Here is a 24961-nt window from a genome sequence, read left to right as displayed (position 1 = left end):
CCCGTCAGATCGAAGGTCTGCCACGGGATATGATGTCCCTGGGTCCCCTTTATTAAGATTGGAGTCATATGGTGCTCATTATTGTATCTGTCTGTTTTTTTAAGTAGTGCTCTATTTCTAAGATTACTTTTGAGCTCCTCCTCTTCCTCCTCCTCATCTTCATGACCCCTCAACTCAGCTGCTTGTTTGTCTATCTCCTCCTCAAACTCCATAATGGCAGGCCAATTAAGCTCACGTCTTAAGTCTATTCCTGCATTTGGCAGATCAAGCCAGTAACTGCATGATTGTTCCCCCGCTGCACTCTTTCTTCCCTCATAACAATCCAGCACACTTCATGTACTACGTCTCCCTTTCTTGGTGGTGCTACAGTGTTTTGGACTCAGTATTTTTACTTTAGCTGAAGTTTTTGTGTCTCGACTCTGAGTTGTGTTTCCCCTCAATTGTTCCTCTGAATTTTGTTCATTGCTTCTGATTTCTTCCACTATCACTGCCTTCACTGCTTTTTGTGATTCGCTCGTACCCGATTTGTTAGGGCTATCTTTTGAACTTTTGGGGGTGGGACTCTTATTTTCCCTGGGTGCGGTGGTCCTGACCTCATCATTAGCCTCCTCACCCATCATTAGCCTCTTCATCTTCGGCCTATAGCATTGACCTTCATCTTTGAACAGCTTCAGAATTTTCCGTTCCAATTCTCTCTTTTCCTGACGTTTCTTTGACTGGTCTTTGGGCTTGTAATCTCTTATTCTGGTTTCCATACTCTCATAAACCACCATATCAAACGTGCCCCCCCTTCAGCCAAGGGTATTCTAATCCCTTGGTTCGTTTTTCCCATTTCTCAGAAATTTTCTGGATGTCTTTCAAAATGTCGGGATTTTTGCTTCCCATCTGAGCTACTGGTGTTGGATACATTGTTTCAGCTTGTAGTTCAATTGTTTTATATTCAAATGTTTTATTCGCTTTGTAAATTTGTCTTCTTATGTGTTGCTGTGTGTCGTTCCTATTTGCTCCCCTTTAAGTTTTTGGTTTCGAGAAAAAAAAAGAAAAACGCTCAAACTCTTCACTTCTGCTTTAGCTCTCGAAAGGAGGGACTGGGTGGGGACTGTGACTGTGTGTACTGCACCTAAACTATTTTTAGAAAGGTCTGTGTCTGCATACCCAGGCTCCTCCCCCCTCAGTTCACTAGCCGATTGCACTTCTAGTCTGTTCACCACTGTCTGTCTATGAGATAACTTCTCCCCACACAAACCAGCTCTCTATATAACCATTTCCTCACACACACTTTCTCCTTTCTTTCTCTCTCTTTCTCTCTTTTAGCCTCGGACACCACACACACCAATCTTCCCCTCTCAACAACAACGCAATGTTCCCAACTTTACTATTGTCACAGACACACTTCCTTCTGTTCTTTCTCCCTCTTTCAATCACACATTCACACTCTGGACACAACTTTCCTACACTTTTCTCGGCTACTACACAACTCATGCTCTTATCTTATAACTAAGGATTAATAATTTACTTATGCCTGGCATTCTTGGCGTTCAGCCCAGAGTCTCAGACACCAGATCTGACACAATCAGATTTTGTATCTTTAGATTGTTCAATTTGGGTTCATGCGCATGAGGTGATTATTGTCTTGGCTGCAGCCGTTTTCTTTCTTCCTTTTTTTGTTTTTTTAACCAATTGTGATTTGTAATGTTATTTTCTCAATGGCACTCATGTTATCTGTATTTTATTCCAGCTGGATTTATTTATATTTTCTTTATTTATTGGCCTCTTTCTATATTTTATTGTCTCTATCAGCTTATGATCTTTTTATTCTTTTAAACCATCTCCCGGCTTATGGGAGTTCAGCTGCCTCTTTCGGCGCTCCTGTCTCTTGGCACTCTTTATAAATTTGGAGTCACTAATTTGTGCCACTAATTGTTACTACCAATACTCGACTCAACAAGTTGTTGGTTCTCCTATTGCCAGAACCACAGCCCAGTTTCTCTTAAACTGAAAAAACACGTAGTTGGTTCTCCAATTGCCGGAACCACAGCCCAGTTTCTCTTAAACTGAAAAAACACACGTAGTTGGTTCACCGATTGCCGGAACCACAGCCCAGTTCCTCTTAAACTGAAAAAACACATGTAGTTGGTTCTCCGATTGCCAGAACCACAGCCCAGTTTCTCTTAAACTGAAATAACACACGTAGTCTCTCTCAAGACCTGAAAAAAAAAACACACTCTAAGTCCCTCTGGACTTGAAAACAAAACCTTGGTCTCTCTAGACTTGAAAAAAAAAAAAAATACACTTTACGTCTCTCTAGACTTGAAAAAAAAAAAAACGTAGTCTCTCTAGACTTGAAAAATAAACCATAGTCCCTTCCGGACTTGAAAACACATGACTTGGTCTCACTTCAGACCTGACCAATATTCCGTTTCCCCAGCTGCTCTTTTAAATTTCTGGCTGTTTCGTTTTGGACACAATGAAAACCAATCATAATCAAATTTCGCTTTACTCTATTAAGTTTAGCTTATTTCTTAGCAGCTTTTCTGTGCACAGAAATCTGGCTCTCTTTTCTCCTCGGTTCTCCCTCCCCACCAAGTTTTCTGTCTGCGAGAGAAATCAGTATGCTGTGACTCTTCTTGGAGCACCCGGCTGCGCACGGCGAGTTAGATTTTTAGGGTGATTTTATCTTAGCCAATTCAGAATTTGTGTAAGGAGTTTTAAAAGACCTTACCTTTAGTTTGGCGTGCCTGTCACCAAGCAAGGAGGATGCACCTCGGAGTCACCACCGACCGCCATCTTCCCTTCAGAGACAACTGTTCGTGACGCCAATTATGTAAGGAAATTGCTCAACTTCAGCAAACACTGAAATGAGGAGACTCGGAGAACCATGGAGAAAAGTCACAGCCAGCGAGATTACTTTAATTGCAGAATACAACTTAGCAACACAAGGACATAGCAGAAACAGCCCTGTTTATCCAACTTCCAAATGCCTTTATGCTATTTGAGTGTGTGGGCATCTGTTCATTTGTGTGCATATGTGTGTGTGTGTGTGTGTGTGTGTGTGTGTGTGTGTGTGTGTGTGTGTGTGTGTGCGTCTATGTGCAGACAGGTCGGGGCGTATGACCTAACTGTCCCACCAGTCAGGTCATCCTAACCTAAATGTTCTGTTCTCTTGTTTGATTTCCAAAGTTCACCAATTCAAAAACAACTCCTTATACGGAGGTCTTCCTATTGCAGAAACTTGACATCTGATCAACTGTTTCTAAGACCTTTTGCAACTGACATTATTTGCACATTTGACATAGAATGATACATTATCTGCCTCTACAATATCCACGGCCTTCTCTGTAAAATCCTCTGTGGAGTAACAAATTATTTTCAATCGGAAGAATTGCCTGATAGGAAGACCCTTTTTTAGGGGGGTAGAGTGAAAACTTGTAGCCAGTAACATGGTGTTTTTGTCAGCATCCTTTTGGTAGAGTGTTAGTGATTGAGTCGTTGTCTTTCATAACCCACATGTCTAAGAAACTTGCTTTTTCAGTACTAACGTTTCATGTAAAGTGTAAGTTACTGTCAAAACTGTTGAATGGAGTGACAAAGTCTGCTAATTCATCAGGACTTCCATCACATTTAAAGAAGATGTCATCTATAAATCTGTACCATTTTAGAATCTTGGACAAATGTGTGTTCTTGCTTCGATTGAAAACAAAACTCCTTTTGAAAAAAACAACAAATGAATTTGCATAACTAGGTGCACAAATGGTGCCCATACTAGTGCCTGAAACTTGCAAATAGAAATTATTTTCAAAGCTGAAGTAGCTGTATTTCATAACAAATTTAGCTTTACAGGAGGATTGGAAGTGCTGTCCCGGTTTTGTAAATGAAGCTCAGCGTAAGTTCAATCAGGAAGACCTCTCTGTGCTCATTCATTCACAATTCCTTCTATCTCACTCTCGCTGCTTCCTCCAATCAGCTGCCTCCAGGCGTGCACTCTTCTAGCTGTCCTATCGTAATTAGCCACGACCTCCAGCAGCCAATCAGGTTGTCACTACGAGATTTTAAATCTGTTCTCTCCTCTTATTATTATTATTATTATTATTATTGCCTTTGTTTAACCAGGTCGGTCCCGTTGAGACACAATGATCTCTTTTTCAAGGGAAGCCTGGCCAAGACAGCAGGGAAGCCTGGCCAAGACAGCAGCATAGAAAAGTTGCAACAATTATAAGACACACAGAAATCACAAAGCAACAGAGAAAAAATACATTACAGAATAGAAGCAACAGGACTAAAACTCCGGATTCACATTAAAACAAGAACAAGTGCGGTATGAAGCTGCTCCAATTTCTCTCACACCAGTTTTCAAAGATCCAAGGTTGATGAGCTCCTTTAACTTTAGAGTTTTCTGCAGTGCATTCCAAGCAGCAGGTGCAGCATACTTAAAGCAGTGCTTACCAAATTCAGAATTAACTTTGGGCACGTTTAATACATAAAACTCATTAGAACGCAAGCGGTAATTGCTTTGGGATTTAGAGAAATAATTACATAAATATTGGGGGAGCAGACCCAAGATGGCTTTATAAATAAAAATATGCCAATGTATAAAGCGGCGTGCTGCCAGAGATGGCCACTCAACTCGAGCATATAAAGTGCAATGGTGAGTGAGGGCTTTACATCCAGTGACAAACCTTAAGGCACCATGATACACGGTGTCCAAAGAACGCAGACAATTTGCAGGGGCATACATATATAAGAGGTCGCCATAATCAAGTACAGGGAGGAAGGTGGCAGCAACCAGCTTTTTCCTGGTAGAAAAAGAAAAACAAGATCTGTGGCGGAAAAAGAATCCCAATTTCAGTCTTAATTTTTTTACCAGGTTTTCTACATGTGGTTTAAAAGAAAGCCGATCATCAATTAAAATGCCGAGATACTTATAACAGGACAGAAGTTCAATCTCACACCCTTGTAATGACAAAATGCTGGGAGGAGACACAGGTACTTCCCTGCCATTGGAAAATATCATCAGTTTAGTTTTGGCAGCATTTAAGACAAGTCTTAATTCAATGAGCTGACTTTCCACAAGGTTAAAAGCAATCTGTAAGTTGCCAAGGGCCTCGGCAAGAGTGGAGCCACAACAGTATATAACCGTGTCATCAGCATAAAAATGAAATTTGGCATTTGGGATGTTTCTGCCCAATGTATTTACATAAATAACAAACAAAATCGGGCCCAGAACTGAGCCCTGAGGCACACCGGTAGAAACATTTAGCAGAGTAGATGAGCTGCCTTCAAAATAAACACATTGTTTTCTATTTGACAAATAATTATCAAACCAACCAACGGCCTGCTCAGATAAACCTATGTCAAACAGTCGTCGTTTCAGAATAGAATGATCGACTGTGTCGAAGGCCTTAGAAAGGTCAACAAAGAGAGCTGTACAAAATTTCTTATGATCCAGCCAATCTATTATATCATTGGTGAGTTTGAGGGTGGCTGTAGTTGTACTATGTTGTTTCCTGAAGCCGGATTGATATGGGGAAAGAATGTTGTAAGTATGAAGGAAATCCTTCAACTGGTCATTTACTAGACCTTCGAGGACCTTCGACAGGATGGACAACTTGGAGATAGGTCGATAATTATTTAAACAAGTAGGGTCCCCTCCTTTCAAAAGGGGAAGGACATAAGCAACTTTCCAAATTTCAGGAATACAATTCGTAGTGATAGAAAGATTAAAAAGATATTGGAGAGGTTTGGCAATAAAATCAGCAGCTAGCTTTAAAAAATATGGTTCCAAGTGGTCTGGGCCTGCAGATTTAGAAATGTCGAGAGAGAGAAGAGCTCTATGGACCTCTTCCACTGAGAACAACCTAAAAACAAAGGAAGGTTGACCAGCAGAGATATGGCCTAGAGACATGTTACCAACATCTAGGGCAGAAGACACAAGATCAAGGGCAGGCATAGCAATCGTGGAAGAAGACCTAGAGAATAGGGAACCAGAGGCAGAAAAATGATTATTAAAACTATCAAGTATAGTAGCCCTGTCAGTTACAGTAGTAGCATCATTAACAATACAGGATGGGAGTTCGCAATGATTATCAGTGGCTGAGATAGATTTGATCACTTTCCAAAAATTTTTAGGGTCGTTTAAATTTTTCGTTATTGCAGAAAGATAAAAACTGGACTTTGCTTTTTTGATAAGAAAGGTAAAACGATTTCTGAGTTGCCTAAATATAAGTTTATCTGCCTCAGACTTAGTCTTTCTGGCCTTAGCCCAGGCAAGATTTCTATTATGCAGTAAATCGGCTAAGTCAGACGTGAACCAGGGATTATCCCTCCCCTTGACCTTATATTTTCTGAAGGGAGCATGCTTATCAAGCAGGGAAGAGAAACCCTCAGAGAAGAATTGCCATGCAGTCTCTACATCATCAATTAATTCAATACGGTCCCAGTTAGTATTATATAAATCATAGAAGAACCCCTGTTCAACGAAGGCCTTCATATTACGTTTTATCAAAATACGAGGTTTGGATTTTGGAATTTTGGCATTTCTGACTGCAGCAATCACACAATGGTCACTTATATCGTTTGCAAAGACACCTGACATAGGATACTTGTGTGGAGCATTAGTCAAAAACAAGTCAATTAAAGATGATTTGTCAGGACACTTCAAATTGGGGTGTGTGGGGCTTTCAATGAGCTGTGTAAGATTTAATGAAACACAGGAATCTTTGAAGGCATCGGATTTAGAATTTAGCCAATCCCAATTGAGATCACCGGTTAATATTATTTCATTATAGTGCAGGTCAGCTAAAAGCTGATTCAGAGAAGTTAGCGCTTCAGCAGTGGCTGATGGGGGTCTATAGCAGCCCACAACAGTGATGAAGAACCCATTCGAAATTTCAAGATTTATGGCTAAGAACTCAAACTGTTTACTAATTGATTTGGACTGCAGGACATTTACATTAAATTTTGATTTACAATAAATTGCAACCCCGCCCCCTTTCTTGGGACGGTCGGCCCTAAATACATTATACCCTTTAATGGAGATGGCTTTATCAGAGTAAGATTTACTAAGCCACGTTTCAGACAGAACAATGACATCTGCATCAGTTGATTTTGCCCAGATATGCAGCATATCAATCTTTGAAGGCAGACTACGAATATTCAGATGGATTAAACCTAGCCCGGTCCTATCCTTAAATTCAGCAGGTGTGTTACAAATAGCGGTACCAGGACCAGGATTAGGCTGGATACCAGAAATCAAAAGTAAAATAAACAACAGAAATCTTTTCCTAGTAATTTCAAGGTTGCTAGGTGTTTCTGTTTTAGAGTGTAGTCTAGCATGCAACATGACAAGAGACTTATCGGACAATATGAAGTTTGATTCTAAGACAGAGGTGCAAACAAGACATAACCATTGTGCAAAAATAAAAGGATCCATATAAGAATGGGTCAGCACTTGTTCACTTCGTTCACTGAGCAAGTTATTAGTTTCAGGGTTTGGAGTAATTGGGGGAGAAAGCACAGTAGCTGGTGTGCACCCCCCATGGTAGGTAGTTAACCCAAAGTCCAAGAGAGTCACAGTAGCGATGAGGACCATGAAGAGAGAATGCATAGTACCTGCACAGAGTTCAATCCCAGGAGAGAAAATGGCGTGCAGGAAGCGGTGTATCGCAGAGCAGGGTGGATGGAGCAGGCCGCAGGCTGCAGAGCAGGTTGATGAAGCAGGCCTCAGGCTGCAGAGCAGGCTGATGAAGCAGGCCGCAGGCTGCAGAGCAGGGTAATGGAGCAGGCTTCAGGTTGCAGAGCAGGATGGATGGAAAGGCCTCAGGCTGGAGAGCAGGGTGGATGGAGAGGCCGCAGGCTGCAGAGCAGGGTAATAAAGCAGGCTTCAGGCTGCAGAGCAGGGTGGATGGAACAGGCCTCAGAAGCAGTGCAGGATGGGTGAGGTGGATCCCAGGCCCCAAAGCAGTGTATAAAAAACTGCTGTATGCTGCTGTAATCCAGGACCAACCTCGAGCCCCGCCACAGCAGCTCCAGGCAGAAAGTCAATCACACCTCACAGTTCCAAAAAGCTCAGAGCAAGCCACGGCTGGCAAACCAATCCACAAGCAGAACGAGCAGGCCAGAGCGTACAAGGCAGAGCAGCCTTCCAAAGCAGACAAAACATAAAACAATCCACAGACCTTTGAGAGTTGGCCATTCGTCAGCGCAAAAACCTTAGGTAAAAATCCTTAAAAAACACTAAAAAACACTAAAACAAACAGACACATGACAGAGACAAAGGACATGCTGCCATCTTGGAATCTGAGCCAATGATGTATGAAGTGCTCTGCTGCTTTCAGCTGTCATTCTAGGCAGAATTGCCGCCGACAATTCCTCACCTTACCTTTTTCCTGCAGTCTATTGCTGATTGTACAGCCTCGTGCAGTTCCTCAGCAGCAGTGGAATCATCTCTCATTCATCAAGTCCTCCAGTTCAGGCTATTTCACCTGTTTAAAAGTCATATTGTCAACGCGCTCTCCTGCCTCCGTTTCCTTCTTCAGTCTCGAGCTCAGTGTCGCGTATGGATTCAAGATGTGGGCCCAAACTACACGCACATGATTTGTTTCTCCGGGACACGTTACGTACACCCGGATCGCCACGCACCATCCCCCGTTACTCCGGCCAAGCTTCCACGCACACCTTGCTTCAGTCTCTGGACATGCTTCACCTCTGCCTTGTCATCGTCATCATCAACGCGGGCTTCCTCATGCAGCAGCAACCACTCTCAGCCAGCCGGTCTCCAATCCCAGCTGGCGTCCACCCCGAACCAGCGCTTCATTCTGTCTCCAGCCTCTCCAGCCCCGGAGCTCCAGAATCCCTCACGGCAAGAGAGCCAGCGGTTTAAGCCATCCGATCATCAGCCTCCCTCACTGTTTAAGTTAAGTGTGTCTCATATGTTCAGCCTACTACTCCATTCAGTGCTGCACACAATATTGTCACTGCATCATTAATACGAAGTGATTTATTTAATTCTCTCGTCACCCCAGTTTAAATGGGAAAACAATTACCATAATGCTGTTATAGCGGCGGGCCTCAATTTTCGGCTCACTGGGTTTCTTCAGAGTGAGCATAGTATGCAGGCACACTATGCCCTCCGTTCTCAATGGTATTCGCTTTAAGCTAAGCGATTTTTCCTCTTCGTCTTAATTCATAAAATAAATAAACTCACGTGCACATCATGCCGTTATCTTACTACACTTCCTGTATCATTTCAATCTAAGCCCTTCAGCGATCCTCCAGTGGGGTTGTGCAGGTTTTTCAGGTGACCGAGAATATACTTCTAGCACAATCAATTAAATATGCCTCATTGCAGCATTCATATTTATTTGCATTCCCTTTCTTTCAGGAAACACAGCGTAGTTCGCATGCGTGTCATCAGCATGCACGTGCTCTCACAACAGCTGTTTCATCAGGTGGCATAAAAAAAATAAAAAATTAAAAAAATAAAATAAAATAAAAAAAACCCTCAAAGGATAAGTATGGCTGCCTCTATTGCAGTACCATTGCTCCATCTGCCTGATTCTTGTCATTTACCTTATTTAGAATTCGGCTGCCTGGATCATCACCTGTATCTAATTATCTGAAAATTGGCATATTCACTCTATCTGGACACTGTGCTCTAGCCTATATTTGTTCATATGTTGCCGTTTCGTTTTAATGATGCCTTACTGATCTTGTCTTCCATGCTCTGTAGGTGACCTTGGGTGTCTTGAAGGCGCCTCCAAATACAATGTATTATCATTATTATTATGATTATGATTATGATTATGATTACTATTATTATTATCATCATTATATGGACAGTAATACAGAAGCAGCCACTGGCACGTCTCGGGCTCCCTCCACCATTATCATGCACATTAAAAAAGGGTCAGTAAGTCTACTCCTGCAGGGCTTTTATTTAGTGAGATTTATTTCACCTAGTAGTGACAATGTTTTGAACCACCATTCTGACACTCATCGTGGTCTTGACGGCTGGGGCTCAATCATCTGGTTCGCTCTATTCTATTCTATTAAGAGGTCCCCGCAAGCAGACCCTTCCTGGCAGCGCTCCAGGCATTTTCTCAACCCTTGCACTATTTTAATTGTCATGTTTCCAGTCTGTCTGCAGTTCAGTGGCATGCACACTGATCAGTTCTGGTAATCACAGTTCCCAGTTGTAAATGGTCTAACTTAATTCGAGCTGCCCTTCATAATTATATCCATCACAGATTCACCATTCACGATGTCATCCATGAATCGGGCCGGAACATGCCTCAATCCTGTCATGCAGAGCAGTATACAGGGCAGCCTCTAATCAGCCCGATCTCTTCCTGTTTTCACGCACTTTAAGGTCATGTATAGTAGTTGTCAACTCATTTGAGCTCAGCAAGTAGCTGCGTGAATTCCCTCTCATGCTTGGCATCATTGCACCATGACACCTGTCGTTTTAGCAGTGATCCAGAGCATCATTCGTCGACTGCCTGCAGGGGAAATGTAGCCGGTCAGAATTTCGTCGACTGCCTGCAGGGGAAATGTAGCCGGTCAGAATACACTCGAAGATGCCCATGCAATCTCTAATCCTTTTAGTGACACTTGTCCAGTTCAGTGGCAGGGCTTTTATCATAGGACCATTACATCTAATTGGGCAATAATCTCGATCCACTTATTGTTAAGATAGATGCATCTAGCTTTGCACTTCCCAATCAGTTTGGAAATATCATTAAGGCCAAGCAATATAGGGAGGAAGAAAATAAATAAATTAATCTCTTAAAAAATAAATAAACCCAACCTCCCATCCATAAAGTGATCTAGTAATGTACACAGACAGGGATCTTATCCTCTTTTGAAAACTTGCAGCACTCCTCAAACACACTGTCAGCAGCGGGCCCCTTGGAGGCTGCTAAGCATGATTGATTCAAGACACACCTGAAACACGCATTGGTTATGGCTAAGTGGCGACGATTTCAATTGCAAGTACTCAATCAGCTTCACTATCACTTGCAGCATTGTCAGACATAGCCGGTCTTTTCTGGACACATTTTCCCTACAAATGCATCATGCTAATGTTTTAGCCAAGCTATGGCATTTTAAATTGCATAAAGTAGCCTTGCAGCTAGCAGACTCTCCCCTACGCTAAACCAGGCAATCAGAAACACCTAACTATGTCAGTTCTACCAAATAAAACCAGTAGCATGGCCACCTGACCTTTTTCAAGCTGTTCTGGCCATTGGTGACCCTATGTCAATCATCATAATTCCAACTGCCACGATAATTGATAGGGCAGAATTTTGAGTGGGTAGCAAGTACCCACTGGTTTTTGGGGGGAGCTAGGTATGGCTTCGTTTTATCTCCGATTCATAAGTAAAATTTCTGCTCTCAAAATTCTCACTAAGTCATTCAAATAGCTGGTGGTGGTCTTCCGTAGTTTTTTCATCCGCTACCTTCGATCAAATCCCAGTTACCCATCTTCATATTTGATGGAGTCACAGTCATGCATTAGCCATTCGCCATTTCTGTTGCATCATTGCTGACCTGAAATTTGCTTGTTGTTCAGTCCTATTTTCCTTGCACTTGTTTATATGTTTCCAATTCCGTCTGCCTCCGTTCGGTTAGGATGGCTGTCATTATCACACGTTCCCTCAATACCCATGCTCTACGCGTGTCATGCTGTTGCTCAGTCATCCATGGCCCTCTAACTTCATGCTGCATGCACGAACACCCGCTATTCCGCTAACTGCTCACCTATCGTTTTATAATCCTCAATCATCATCACCCATGAATATTCCATTTTGGTTATATGATCACAATTTCTATCTGCGGTTTCTCTATCTGCTGGTCCTGGGACATATTCTGCTGTATTCATTTATTCAAGATGGCCGTGAATTAATGCAATTTTAGTGGTTCGTTTTCTTTAACCTTGTTCGCCTTATCATGCTGCTCACTCATTTACATGGTCTTCAGGACCTCATGCAAATGCTCTTTCATGTTCTGTGGGACCTTATGCTGCATGCTCTGCCTCCCTTGATCTTCAGGACCTTATGCAAATGCCCATTATGGCAGTGAGACCTCATGCTGTATGCCTCAACACCCTCAGTCTTTGGACCTCAGCAAATGCTCTATCACGTTTTGTGGGACCTCATGCTGTATACACTAACAACCTCGGTCTTCGGACCTCATGCAAATGCCCCATCATAGCCATGAGACCTCATGCTGTATGCTCTATCTCCCCTGGTCTTCGGGACCTCATGCCAATCCTCATGCCAATGCTCCATCATGGCCGTGAGACCTCATGCCATATACTCTATCACCCCTGGTCTTCTGGACCTCATGCAAATGCTCCATCATGGTCTGTGGGACCTCATGCCATGCACCCACACAAAGGTCATTGGACCGCCTCAGAATGCCATCCATGCAACACTTAATTTTCTTTGGTCAGAGGGACCCACTTAATTTCTGTTTTGTCATATCGGACATAATTTATGTTTGGTCGCCGGACCTTATTTTAATTTATCCGTTTTATTTAAGTTGGTCTTCCAACCTTAATTTCTGTTTGGTGAAGAGACCTTTTATTTTGTTTCGGCCTGCCAACCTTTTATTTGTTTCTACTGATGGTCCTTAGGACTCCAGACCCCAGGTCTACAGGACCTCATGCTCATACACGGTAATTTCTTTTCGGCCGTCGCACCATAATGTCGCTTTGTTAAGATGACACAATTTCTTTTTGGTCGCCGGACCTTATTTTACTTTCACCATTTTATTTGAGTTGGTCTTATGATCNGGCATCATTGCACCATGACACCTGTCGTTTTAGCAGTGATCCAGAGCATCATTCGTCGACTGCCTGCAGGGGAAATGTAGCCGGTCAGAATACACTCGAAGATGCCCATGCAATCTCTAATCCTTTTAGTGACACTTGTCCAGTTCAGTGGCAGGGCTTTTATCATAGGACCATTACATCTAATTGGGCAATAATCTCGATCCACTTATTGTTAAGATAGATGCATCTAGCTTTGCACTTCCCAATCAGTTTGGAAATATCATTAAGGCCAAGCAATATAGGGAGGAAGAAAATAAATAAATTAATCTCTTAAAAAATAAATAAACCCAACCTCCCATCCTTTCCCTCCCACAGCCAACCACCAATGTATAAAAAAAAAGAAAAAAAGAAAAAAACACAGGAAAATAAATAAATAATTTAAGGGAAAAAAAAAAAATAATAATAATATTAATAATAATAATGAAAACAAATAAATAAAATGATAATAAAAAAATATATAAAAAAAAACCTTAAATATATGGACCTATAATGAGAAGTAAAATACAGTAAATTGGGCGTCTCGTTTACATAGCAAAGAACCTAACTTTATGAAATGGAGGTCTTAACTTGATCTAAAATGGAATTCCAACTCTCTATTGTTTAATGACTAGCACCATTTAATCTTGCTGTGGATAATTCTAATAAAACAATGTCTGCAAGTGATTGTTTCCATTGATTAAGGGACAGAGTATGAGGAGGTTGCCATCTGAGTGCTAACATTTTTTTTGCTGCTGTGCTTCCTGCTAGCCAAAAACGTCTTTGATATGAATTTAGCATTAATACATCGTTATCATTAAGGAGCATCATTTTCAGGGAGCAAGGTATATTTATTTGTAATACTGTAGAAAGATAGTTAGAAACTTGCTCCCAAAAAGATTTAACCATGGGACGCTCCCACATCATATGTAAGAAAGTACCGGTTACATTTAAAGGGCAAAGTAAACAATTTGGTGTATGTGATAATTTCATTCTATGGGATTTTTGGGGTGTTAAATAAGTTCTATGGGCAAAATTAAAATAAATCAGCTGATGATTTAGGTTTCGAGATGCCATATAAATATTTCCCCAGACTTTGTCCCAGTTTATATGATGTTGTGTGTCAAGATCAAAATTCCAAGCTTGGATGGCAGGTGGTGAAGATGCTGTTCTATTTGAGAAATCTTTATATATTATGGAAACATATCTTTTAGGAAAACTAGATATTTTTTTAACAAAAATAAAGAAAGGATGGTTGGGTGGTTGAGACCAGAGAACGCCATAGGCCCGCATAGCTGAGCGAAGTTGTAAGTGTAAAAAAAAAGAGGAGCCAGGCAAATTATAATAATCTTTCAGATCTGGAAAAAAGGGTCTGAGACCATTAGTATCCATGACATCCCCTAAAGTATGTAAACCTGAGTTGGACCACTGGTAAGATACATAACAGGAAGCACCCTTACGTAATGCGGGATTATGAAATAAAGGAGTTTGGGCGTGCCACTTAATGTCCCAGTTATGTAGCTTTTCATATTTACGCCAAGTTGATACCGCATGAGAAATTATTGGCCCAAAACTTAATTTACAGTGCTTTAAAGAAATATCTGTAAAAAGAAGGTCTTGCAGGCGGATAGGTGCAACAATATTTTTTTCAATACCTATCCAGGGGACATCAGTGTTAGGATCAAACCAGCTTAATATAAGGCGAATTCAAAAGGCATAAGAATACAATTTAAAATTTGGAACAGCAAGTCCACCAGCTTGTTTGTTATTCTGCAAAGTTGAGAGCTTGACACGAGCTCGCTTACCTTTCCAGATAAATTTTGAAACATTTTTATGTAGTTTTGCCCAATAATCACCGGGAGGAGAAATAGGAATCATAGAACTACAAAAATTAATTCGAGGCAATATATTCATTTTAATGATAGAGATTCTTCCTGACAGAGAAACAGGAATATTACACCATCTGTTTAAGTCATCTATGATTGATTTAAGAATTTTACTATAATTCATGTTTACAATTTTTCCAGTTGAAGGGAATATATCTATGCCTAAATATTTGAAGTGAGATACAACAGGGATCTGATGAGTGGGAGTACATTTGGGAGGGGTCTTAAAATACATTAAAGATGATTTAGACCAATTTATTTTATAACTTGAAATTGAACTAAAAGTGTTAAAAATATCAAGAAGATTTGAGAGAGAATGAGAAGTGTCCTCTAGATATAGCAGTATGTCATCAGCATAAAGAGAAATGTGATGATCAGTAGAATTAACAGTAATTGGTTTGATATGTTTAGATTGATGAATAGTTTGAGCTAATGGTTCCATGGATAAAATAAATAAGATAGGAGGGATTGGATCTCCCTGCCTACTCCCACGTGTAATTTTAAAAGAAGGAGAGCACATGTTACCTGTTATAACACTAGCAGATGGATTAGCAAATAATATTTTAATCATGTTTATAAATCTTTCACCCAGTCCCATATATTTTAAGACGGACCAGAGATAGGACCACTCTAGGCGATCAAAAGCCTTTTCAGCGTCCACGGAAAGAACTGCTGAAGAGGCCTTTGCATCTGGAGAAAAATTAATAATATGAAGAAGACGGCGTAAGTTATCCGAATAAAGTCTTTTCTTCACAAAACCACTTTGGTCTGGGTGAATCAATTTAGGTAGAAAGAATTCAACACAACGAGATAAAATTTTGGAAAATAATTTAACATCAGTATTTATCAATGATAGTGGGCGCCAATTAGAGCAATGATTTGAGTCTTTACCTTTTTTCAGCAAAAGTGAGATTAAAGACATGTTTACATCTCTCCCAAATGAACCTTTAGAAATGGCTGTATTAAACATCTCCAGTAATAATGGATCAAATTGATCCCAAAATTTCAAATAAAATTCGGGAGGAATGCCGTCCCAGCCAGGTGATCTGCCTTTGTTCATAGTTTCTAAAGATGTTCTAAGCTCCTGCAGAGATAATGGATCACCCAGTGAACTTGATTCGGCTGCTGATAAGACAGGGAGTTTGAGCCCTTTTAAAAATATATCAATCTCTACAGAAGAAGGCTCACCCTCTGATGTATATAGTTTATTGTAAAAATTAGCAAATCTGAGATTAATTAAACTTGGATCAGTAAGTAAATCACCGTCTTCTGATATGATAGATGCGATATTCGCTAAGTGGTCGCTATTACGTAATTTGTTGGCCAGAAACTGGCTCGGTCGATTCCCATGGAAATAATGATTAACTCGAGCTCTATGGATGGTAAATTCAGCTCTTTTCCTAATCAAAATATTTAATTCAGTCTTAACCTTAGCAAGAGTGGGGGCCACATTTTGAGAGTAATTTCTCTGTTGTGAAAGCTCCAGGACAGATAACAAATTTTCTAATTCAGATATTTTCTTCACATGTAATTTATTAAGACCTGAAGCAAATGCAGTAGTATTATTTCTTACAAAACCTTTAATGGCATCCCAAAATACACAGCAATCATCAACTGAATTTTTGTTTATCATTAAGAAAAAACTTAATTCATTTTGAAATTGTTCACAGAATGCTTGATTATCCAGTAAAGTACGATTAAAGCGCCATCTACTGGCTTTTTGTTTGAACTGAGATAACTGGAGTTGACAGTAATAGGCATGATGATCTGATAAACTCATGGGTCGAATTTCAATTTTTTTAACAAAAGAGAATAATGATGAAGATATCAAAATAAAATCGATCCGAGAGAAAGACTGATGTCTATTAGAATAAAAAGTAAATTCTTTGATGCCTGGATTAGATGCTCGCCAGGCGTCAATAAGGTTAAAGTCTGATATTACATGTCTTAATGCATTTGAGGACCTAGAATTATAATTAACTGTCTTAGACTTGTCATAGATATGGTCCACCACAGCATTCATATCAGTCCCAATAACCAATTGAAAATCAGATAAACCCATCAGTATATTAGTTAAAGACTGGAAAAAAATTGCTCGTAACAGTTGGGTACATACACATTGACTAAAGCTATTTTTATACCGTTACAAATACATTTGAGAAAAGTAATTCTGCCATCGTGATCACTGCCTTTATCTATAATAAAAATTTTAAGTTTATTATCAATAATAATAGCAACTCCCTTAGTTTTATTTAGAGCTGAAGAGAAAGCAGCTACTTTATAATGATGATTTTCCAATCTATATATATCTTTCTTAATTAAGTGTGTTTCTTGTAACATAGCAATCTCAACTTTATTTCTTGATAAAATGTCAAGACAGCTAGCCCATTTAATAGGAGAGTTAAGACCTTTAAGGTTCCATGAAAAAATAGCTAGTGAGGCCATTCTGATTTTAAGAAATAGAGTATGAATATAATATTCAGTTCTTTTTTATTAAGAAGTCCATATTCAGAATAAACAAAAAAGAAGGTCCATAGAAAATAAAACCCCTTAATCAACACCAAATATAACCCTTCCGAAAAGTATGGGCAAATAAAATAGAAACAGTGGTTGGTGTCCCTCCCAGTAAATCCTCCCCGCCCTGCATAAATAGCACAGGGATGCAGCATAGCTCGAAATGGCAGCCAATCTCCTATAGGTCCTTTAAGGATGCAATGCACTGGTCAACCATCAGTACAACATTAATGGGCTTCAGAAATATGTCACAAATAGGATGAATCAAATAGACTACGTATAATAAAAAGGGCCTCTTTATGTCCCAATAGATCTATTTTATATAATTTCCTAAATTTATAGACTACTTAATTTCCCATTGTTAAAACATACCGCCCCTCAATGTTGACCAATAGCAGCCAAGTACCTCACCATTCTCAAATTTAATATATCCTGAATGAAGTACTAAATGAAGAAGTGCAGCATAGTCTAATGAAAAGACAGGAAAGAAAAAATATATATATAATAATAATACCCACATAGACACACACACACACACACACACACACACACACACGTGTGCGCACTCATATGCACACCCATGCGCACGACGCAATATCATCATTATCATCCAAAACACATAACCCGACGGTAATATCATAACTCATACAACAAAGTAAACCAATTGTTAGACCTACAAACAGAACAAGAAAATAATAAATATATTGTCCTGTAGTTTAAATAAGTCATGACCCTTATTGCAGGATTATCCAACTGTGGGTTAATCGAGGCAGTACCTGACTTTAGTAGGTCGCATCGTCGATCAGCCCTTAGTGGAAGAAACATCGTCCGTATTATCACCATAGTTTATGCACAGAGGAGAAAAAAAAATTAAAAATCCTGCGCATCCTTCACACTGGGAAGGAAAAAAACAAACAAACAAAAAAAAAATTTGTGCGGCCGTTACGTCATGGGAGCTGATTGTAGAAACTCAATGTGGGCCCATGTATGCATGCACGTATGCATGAATGAATGAATGAATGAAAAAAAAGAAACAATAAATCAATCAGCTGTTAGTGGAAGGAGCGTCACCCTCATCTCCACGGCGTATGTGTTGATCGAAGAAATCTTGCGCAGCCTTCGCAGTGGAAAACTTGTGTGTCACATCACAGAAGGTCAAGATGAGAGTGGCAGGGTGAATAAATCCAGATCTCAAATTAAGCCTCTGCAGCTCCAATCTGACTTGATTGAAGGTTGCTCTCTGCTTCATGGTTTCAGCACTGAGATCTGGGTAAATGCTGATTCTTCTCCCGTTATGAATTAAAGTACGGGATTCTGCTGCCAGACGAATAATCTTCCTTTTGACCTCGAAGCTGTACAGCCTTGCGATCATGCATCGGGAATCCTTCCTGGCAGGTCCGGTGCGGTGCGCTATGCTGATCAGCGGAGCAGACCCAATGGACTCTTCCCCGAACAGTTCATATAAAACTTTAGTCGTAAAAGTAGTGGGATTACCAGACTCAGCACCTTCAGGAAGCCCAAAAATTCTTATGTTAAATTTTCGGCTGTGATTCTGAAGTTGGTCGACCTTCTGTCTTAGGTACTTGCATTCTTCCTTTATCTCAAAATTGTCCCGTTCCAGCTCAGACATTCGGATATCAGTATCAACAGCAGCCTGCTCCAAGCTGGTAACTTTTTTGTTGCAGAGAGCCAGCTGGGTCTTGAGCTCTTCCAAGCATTGATTTACTGGTTGTAACTTTGTGTCCAAAGCAGTAATAATCTCCTCTCAAACTATTTCTCTCATTGTAGAGGCCATCTCGACAGTAAATGTTTTACTTCCACGCGTACCTTGAGCCATGTCAAACAGGTGATGCTCGTTACTGAGAACAGGTGAAAGCAATCAGGTGGCCTCGCTTCTCACTCTTTCCAAACAGAAAATCAGCGTTTAAGATTAGGAGAAAAAAACGTCACCAATCTATAGTCTTCTGTGGAAATAAAATAGTGTCCCAGAGTATGCCTAAAAGATTGTTCAACAAAACTCCATCAGGCAGAGATTAAATAATTACATAGTGCGGGACCAGGAGAGAAGCAGCCAAGCGTGTCACGGCATGCTACCGGAACCGGAATTTTTGTTCGGTCTCATGACCTTTATTTATGTTTGGTCTTATTGATCTTTTATTATTTTCCGCACACATAGGCCCAGGTCATTAGAACCTCACACCAGTCGCGTTAATCTCAGTTTGGTCTTCAGACCCTTAATTTCTGTTGCTGTCATGCTAAATCTGCTGACTTTAATTTATTTTTGGTCGCTGGACCTTTGCCTTCTGTTTGCATTACATTAAATTGGTCTTCTGCTACGGATCCATCACCCTCCTTATAGCTCACCATCTCGAAGGGGTCTAATCACCAAAGACTTTTCACATTTTCACATTTCATTCTCATGTGCACTTGTAATTAAATATTTTCCTTCCTAACCAAAAAACGTGTCTCTCCTGATTGAAATAACAAGGCCTCCAAACCACCTTCATGGGGTATTTTAGTGTAAAGGCTCGTGATGTCAAGAGTTATTATTCATTATTCATTATCTTAAAAGTCATTAAGACATGAAATTCTTGTCAATTGAGTCCTTGATGTAGGCTGGCAATCTGGACAAAGGGCTTAATAAAAGTTTGACAGTGTGCAGGACTCTTTTCAATAATGTCCAGTACTCCACTACAATTTTCATCACAAGATCTATTTTTAGCTCATCAATGTCTCATTTTCGTCATGGGAAAAGGGCTGTTGACGTTTTTGTCAATGAAATTAACACTGGCTGCAGAACTTCAACCACTGCATTGGCTCCAGAGCAACAAAAAATCAAGTTCAACTACAATTCAGCTTTAAAACCCCTCGATGGTTGCACTTAATTCCCTCATGAACGAATTCCGTCATGACATATAAAATGTTTTAAAGCCAAGGTTATCTTTTTAATTGTACTCTCATTCAGTTACCACAACCCATTCATCATTACAGTATAAATATTTATATACAGAACATGTTCTTGCTTAGAGAACAGTGTCTGAAGACTGCATACAGCCCTTAAGCTCTTCTTATTGTGTAGCAATAAACACTTTCTCTGTAGCAGATTGGACATGCAACATTATAGACTCACATCATCGACTTACATCTGGTATATCTCAGTACTGTAAAATCATGTAGCTCTTTCTTTTTGGATGTGTGTGTGTTTTCCAGGTTGGAGTCTTGTATGACAGCGGACATCGCCACCATCATGCAGCTGCTGCAAAGGGAGATACCAATGATCCCACCTTCCTACAGCACCATCACAACAGCACCCAATGCACCTCCCTCCCCAATCCTGTCTCCCACTGCTGCCTCACCAACTGGCACCTCAACCCCTGCCTCGCCCACAGACAAGTCACCAACCATCAACCTCCAGCAGCAACAGTCCAGTGAAAACCAAAAATATGTCCTTCAAAGACTTCCACACTCTAACTCCCTTGACTGTTGTTCCTCTGTCCTCCATCTTACTACCCCCCCCCCCTTTATCCGGGCCTCACCCTTTCATACTTCATATCAGTCTCTCTTTTCTTCCCCTAGCTTACCCCAAAATACCTTCACCTCTCAACCCCTTCCTCAAACCTTAGCCCAGTCTTCCTCCACTGCCCTTCCTCAGACAGAAAGTCACCACCCTAAATCCCCGCTTCCCAGAGAGGCTTGATCAGCCTATGTCTCACAGGCACTGTAAACCTTTCAGTAGCATGGTAGAAAAAAAAAGTTCAGTTCAGTCTCAGAATTTAATTTTACATTTACGGTGAATAATTGTACAGTGAAGAAAACGATGAGATCCAGGTCAAGAAAGGGTTTCAAGAGCTCAGGTTTTTGCTGTCAATGAGTGTCGTGCACGGTGATCCATCATTTTATCCTGTGTAAGGTATCATAATAGACAACCAACAACACAATGTCTGGGACACCTCACAATGGGCCTCATTCACTAATATCTGTGCAGAAATGTTCTTACTCTCCACAAAAAATAAGTACTTACGCAAAATCACCGTCGGATTCATGACACATGCGTACCGGCCAATTTTGTTCTCACCACCGTGCGTATGTTAGTAAATCAGAACCATTCTAAATTGACAGGCGCGTGTCCGCGATCTGCAATCAGCATACTACCACGCCCCCATTTCTCCATATAAGGAAACCGCTTGCCTAGAGTTGATTCATGAATGAAGGAAGCGGTTACGCGAGGAGAGAAGTAGTAAATTTCACAGTTTGTTAGAAGCGATGGCGCCGGGTCTTACAGGAATGCCATGGGTCATTGTAAGATTGTGGAGGACACAGCATGCCAGGATGATCTTGCACACCTTCTCAGGGGTATAAAGTAGTTTGCCACCGGCCGTATCTGATCCAAACACATCCAACGGCCCTTAAGCACGCCAAAAGTGCGCTCTACGGCGCGTGTGTGGGCATGTATGTTATTATAGCGCACCTCTTGAGGGGTTTCAGGGTTTGCGTATGGTGTCATCAGCCATGTTTTAAGGCCATATGCCCGGTCACCCAAACAATATAACATTTTAACATTAACGGAATAGAGACTTACTGAAAATACTAACTTAAAACAACTGAAATAGAAGACTAGAACAAAAGATGCTCACCAACAAGCCATCCACTTCTCACAGCCCCTGCCTCCAAACGCATTCCCACTGTACTGTTTTGCAAAATAAATGAGTCGTGGGTGCCTCCTGGCCAGCGGGCCACAGCCTTAAGGATATGGCAGTCGGCATTACAGATCATCTGCACGCTGATGGAGTGATAGTTCTTCTGTTCATGTTATTGTTAATATTTTAATTGTCACAATGATGAGGGTGAACGTGTGTCAATTTCATGCTAATTTAATCCATTTGGCCAATATATTAGTAAATTAATTATTTTAAAAACTGTTAATTAAATCTCTTTTTCATGAATGTGGTTTTATAGACTCTGCATGTACTTAAAAGGTATGTTTGCATTTTCTAAGTCAGTTCGGCCTTCCTCATTTGTGCGTACGCATGGTCTGAGGCAGTTCTAAATTTGTTCGCAGAGTAAGAACAAATTCGGGTAAGAAAATATTGATGAATCCCGGATTTGTGTGTCAAACGATCGTACGCACAATTTAAGCACAGATTTGTGCGTATGCACTGTTTGTGAATGAGGCCCATTGTCCCATCAGAAAGTCTAGCATGTTTGATTTTCTTTTGTCTTTCATGACTTCTCCCATAACAGCCGTCGCTTTGACCAATAGGAGCACAGAGCGTTCTGCTGCTGTGGACAACTGTATTGCAACAGCATTTTTGATATTTCCTTTATAGTACAGAGGATTAGCAGATAAATTGCGCACTTTTTGAAAAAAGCATGACATTTCTACCATAGTTTGTACATACCATAAGGTTTTATTTCAGATGTGGAGGGAAGTCAGATTTGACCTCTGAGGCCCGGGAGAGGTCATATTCAAGATGTTTGGAACCAAACACAATAGAAAAACATTTAAGGTGTCATTTCCAACTAAGTTTAGGGTGCCCATTTAGTTGGTGATACTTTTGAAATCACCAGAATTCAAGAAAATGCATTTAGGCAAAGTCATGGTCAAATTATGTAGACGGAGTGAGATAAGGGAGGAAAAAGATGGTTTATTTCCAACATGATAACAGTAATGATAATGATCATTAAAAATGTTTTTACTTACAATATTTCAGTAGGCCTACTATGCTTCTTATACTGAAACTTGCTTTGAAATCAGCAGTGATGGGAATAACGGCATTATAAATAACGGCGTTACTAACGGCACTACTTTTTTCAGTAACGAGTAATCAAAAAAGTTACTGTCTACCCCGTTATAACGCCATTATGGTTACTCACAATAAAATGCGCCGTTACTCGGCTTTATTTCAGTTCACTGAAGCGGCTTTCACTCAGACCAGCTCCTTCTCAGCGGAGCTTTAAAGTGTTTCTTCTTTGGTGAGGGCAGGTGAGGGGGAAGCATAAGTGATGATGATTGGCTTAGGGAGAGGAAAATTTCATCATAAACCAATCAGAGGCAGAGTAGGGCAGGTATTCACAAGCAGGTTTGTCAGGTCCGCGACTTTGGGCTTGTGTTTTTGTAAAGTCACTTACAAATATTGGTAGTCACGGGTTGCGGTTTTTTGGGCTTGTTTCCAAAGTGGAGTTGCTTATTTGGTCTTGCTCTCTAAACGTCGCCTTTCTCTCTCTATATCCGTCTAATAAGTTATTCAAACGCATGATAGTATCTCAGACTGCAGGATGTTTCCACAGCCGCACTCCCTCTCCCTCTCCGCAGAGACACAGCTGACGGTCAGTCAGTGAGACTTTTCACATTTAAATTGCGCAAATAATGGCTGTTCTTACACACACACACACACACACACACACGCACAACAATGCAGTGTAGTGTAGGTAAGTGTACAATGTTTTATAATAATGATTTATTCTATTAAATGTCAGTTTCATTCATTTAGCATATTCAATGTTGAGTTTCACTACAGTTCCATTAAGGGGGCTGTCCAAGCAATTTGACATATTTGAGCATTTTATAAAAAAATAGTAACGCTATAGTTACTTGTCCAGGTAATTAATTACTTTTACAGTGTGGTAACTCAGTTACTAACTCAGTTACTTTTTGGGGAAAGTAACTAGTAACTATAACTAATTACTTTTTTAAAGTAACGTTCCCAACACTGGAAATCAGTAATAGCACATCTACATTTACATGCCAGCTATTAGCTCTCAAATCTGGTTGATACCGGCGGCACAGTATAAAACTAGGCTGCTTTGCTATAACCATTCCCTTAATTCAACTATAGTCCTACTTCACACAAATTACCAAGCTGAAATCTCTAGAACATGCACTGTTCAATAATTCAAGTGACCTCAGCTCGTGTATGTTCCAGACTGTCTTCTAGTTTAGCTAGCAGGATTATTTTTATCAGTGCCTGCCATTTTTTTTTTTTTTTACCACAGAAGCTAGCTAGCTAACTAGCTAGGCAGACTCATTCCCGGCTACAATCAAATTCAATGTATTGGCATGTTAAGGCTTTACTCAAGTATACGTATATTGGCGGCATTTCCCAGATGGCTCTTAGCACTAAGAGCTGCTTAAGAATGCTCTTAAGCCTCCCGTGAAAGAAAAATGCGTTTCCCAGATCACTCTTAGCTTAAGAAGATCTTTCACTAAGAAGGAGTTGTAAGATTGCGCCGACCCACTCTTAACAGTCTTCTTAGCCAAATGCTCACAGATCCAGCCGCGTCAGGCAAATTAATATTACACTAAGCAAGAGATATTAAAACAGTGTGCACCGTATATATTTTGATCTATTTTATACTTCAGATTTATATTGTTTAGCATTAATTGGTGACAGAAAAGAACAAATTTCATTCTGCAGGGAAACGTGTGTCCTTACTGTGCATATGACAACACTTTGAATCTTGAATCTATATGTTTTATGAAGACCCTATGTGCACTCAAAATAATAATAAGAAGAAAAATAAGTATGAAGAATAACAAGTGTGTTCCTGTATGTGCTGTGCACATCAGGCACACAAATAAGATGAATCATCATGACTATCATTTATCATAATTTGTCCGCACATATCCCACATCTGTATGCACATATGAGATAGTTTACCACATCCAAAAAATGCATCAGGGCACAACAGAAACACATCCACCCTCCAAACCTGCGACATTCAGATATCAGGCAACTGACAGGTGTAATTGAGC

Source organism: Epinephelus moara, chromosome 21 (assembly GCF_006386435.1).
Source record: "Epinephelus moara isolate mb chromosome 21, YSFRI_EMoa_1.0, whole genome shotgun sequence".
NCBI lineage: Eukaryota > Metazoa > Chordata > Actinopteri > Perciformes > Serranidae > Epinephelus > Epinephelus moara.
This window is presented reverse-complemented; position numbering follows the sequence as displayed.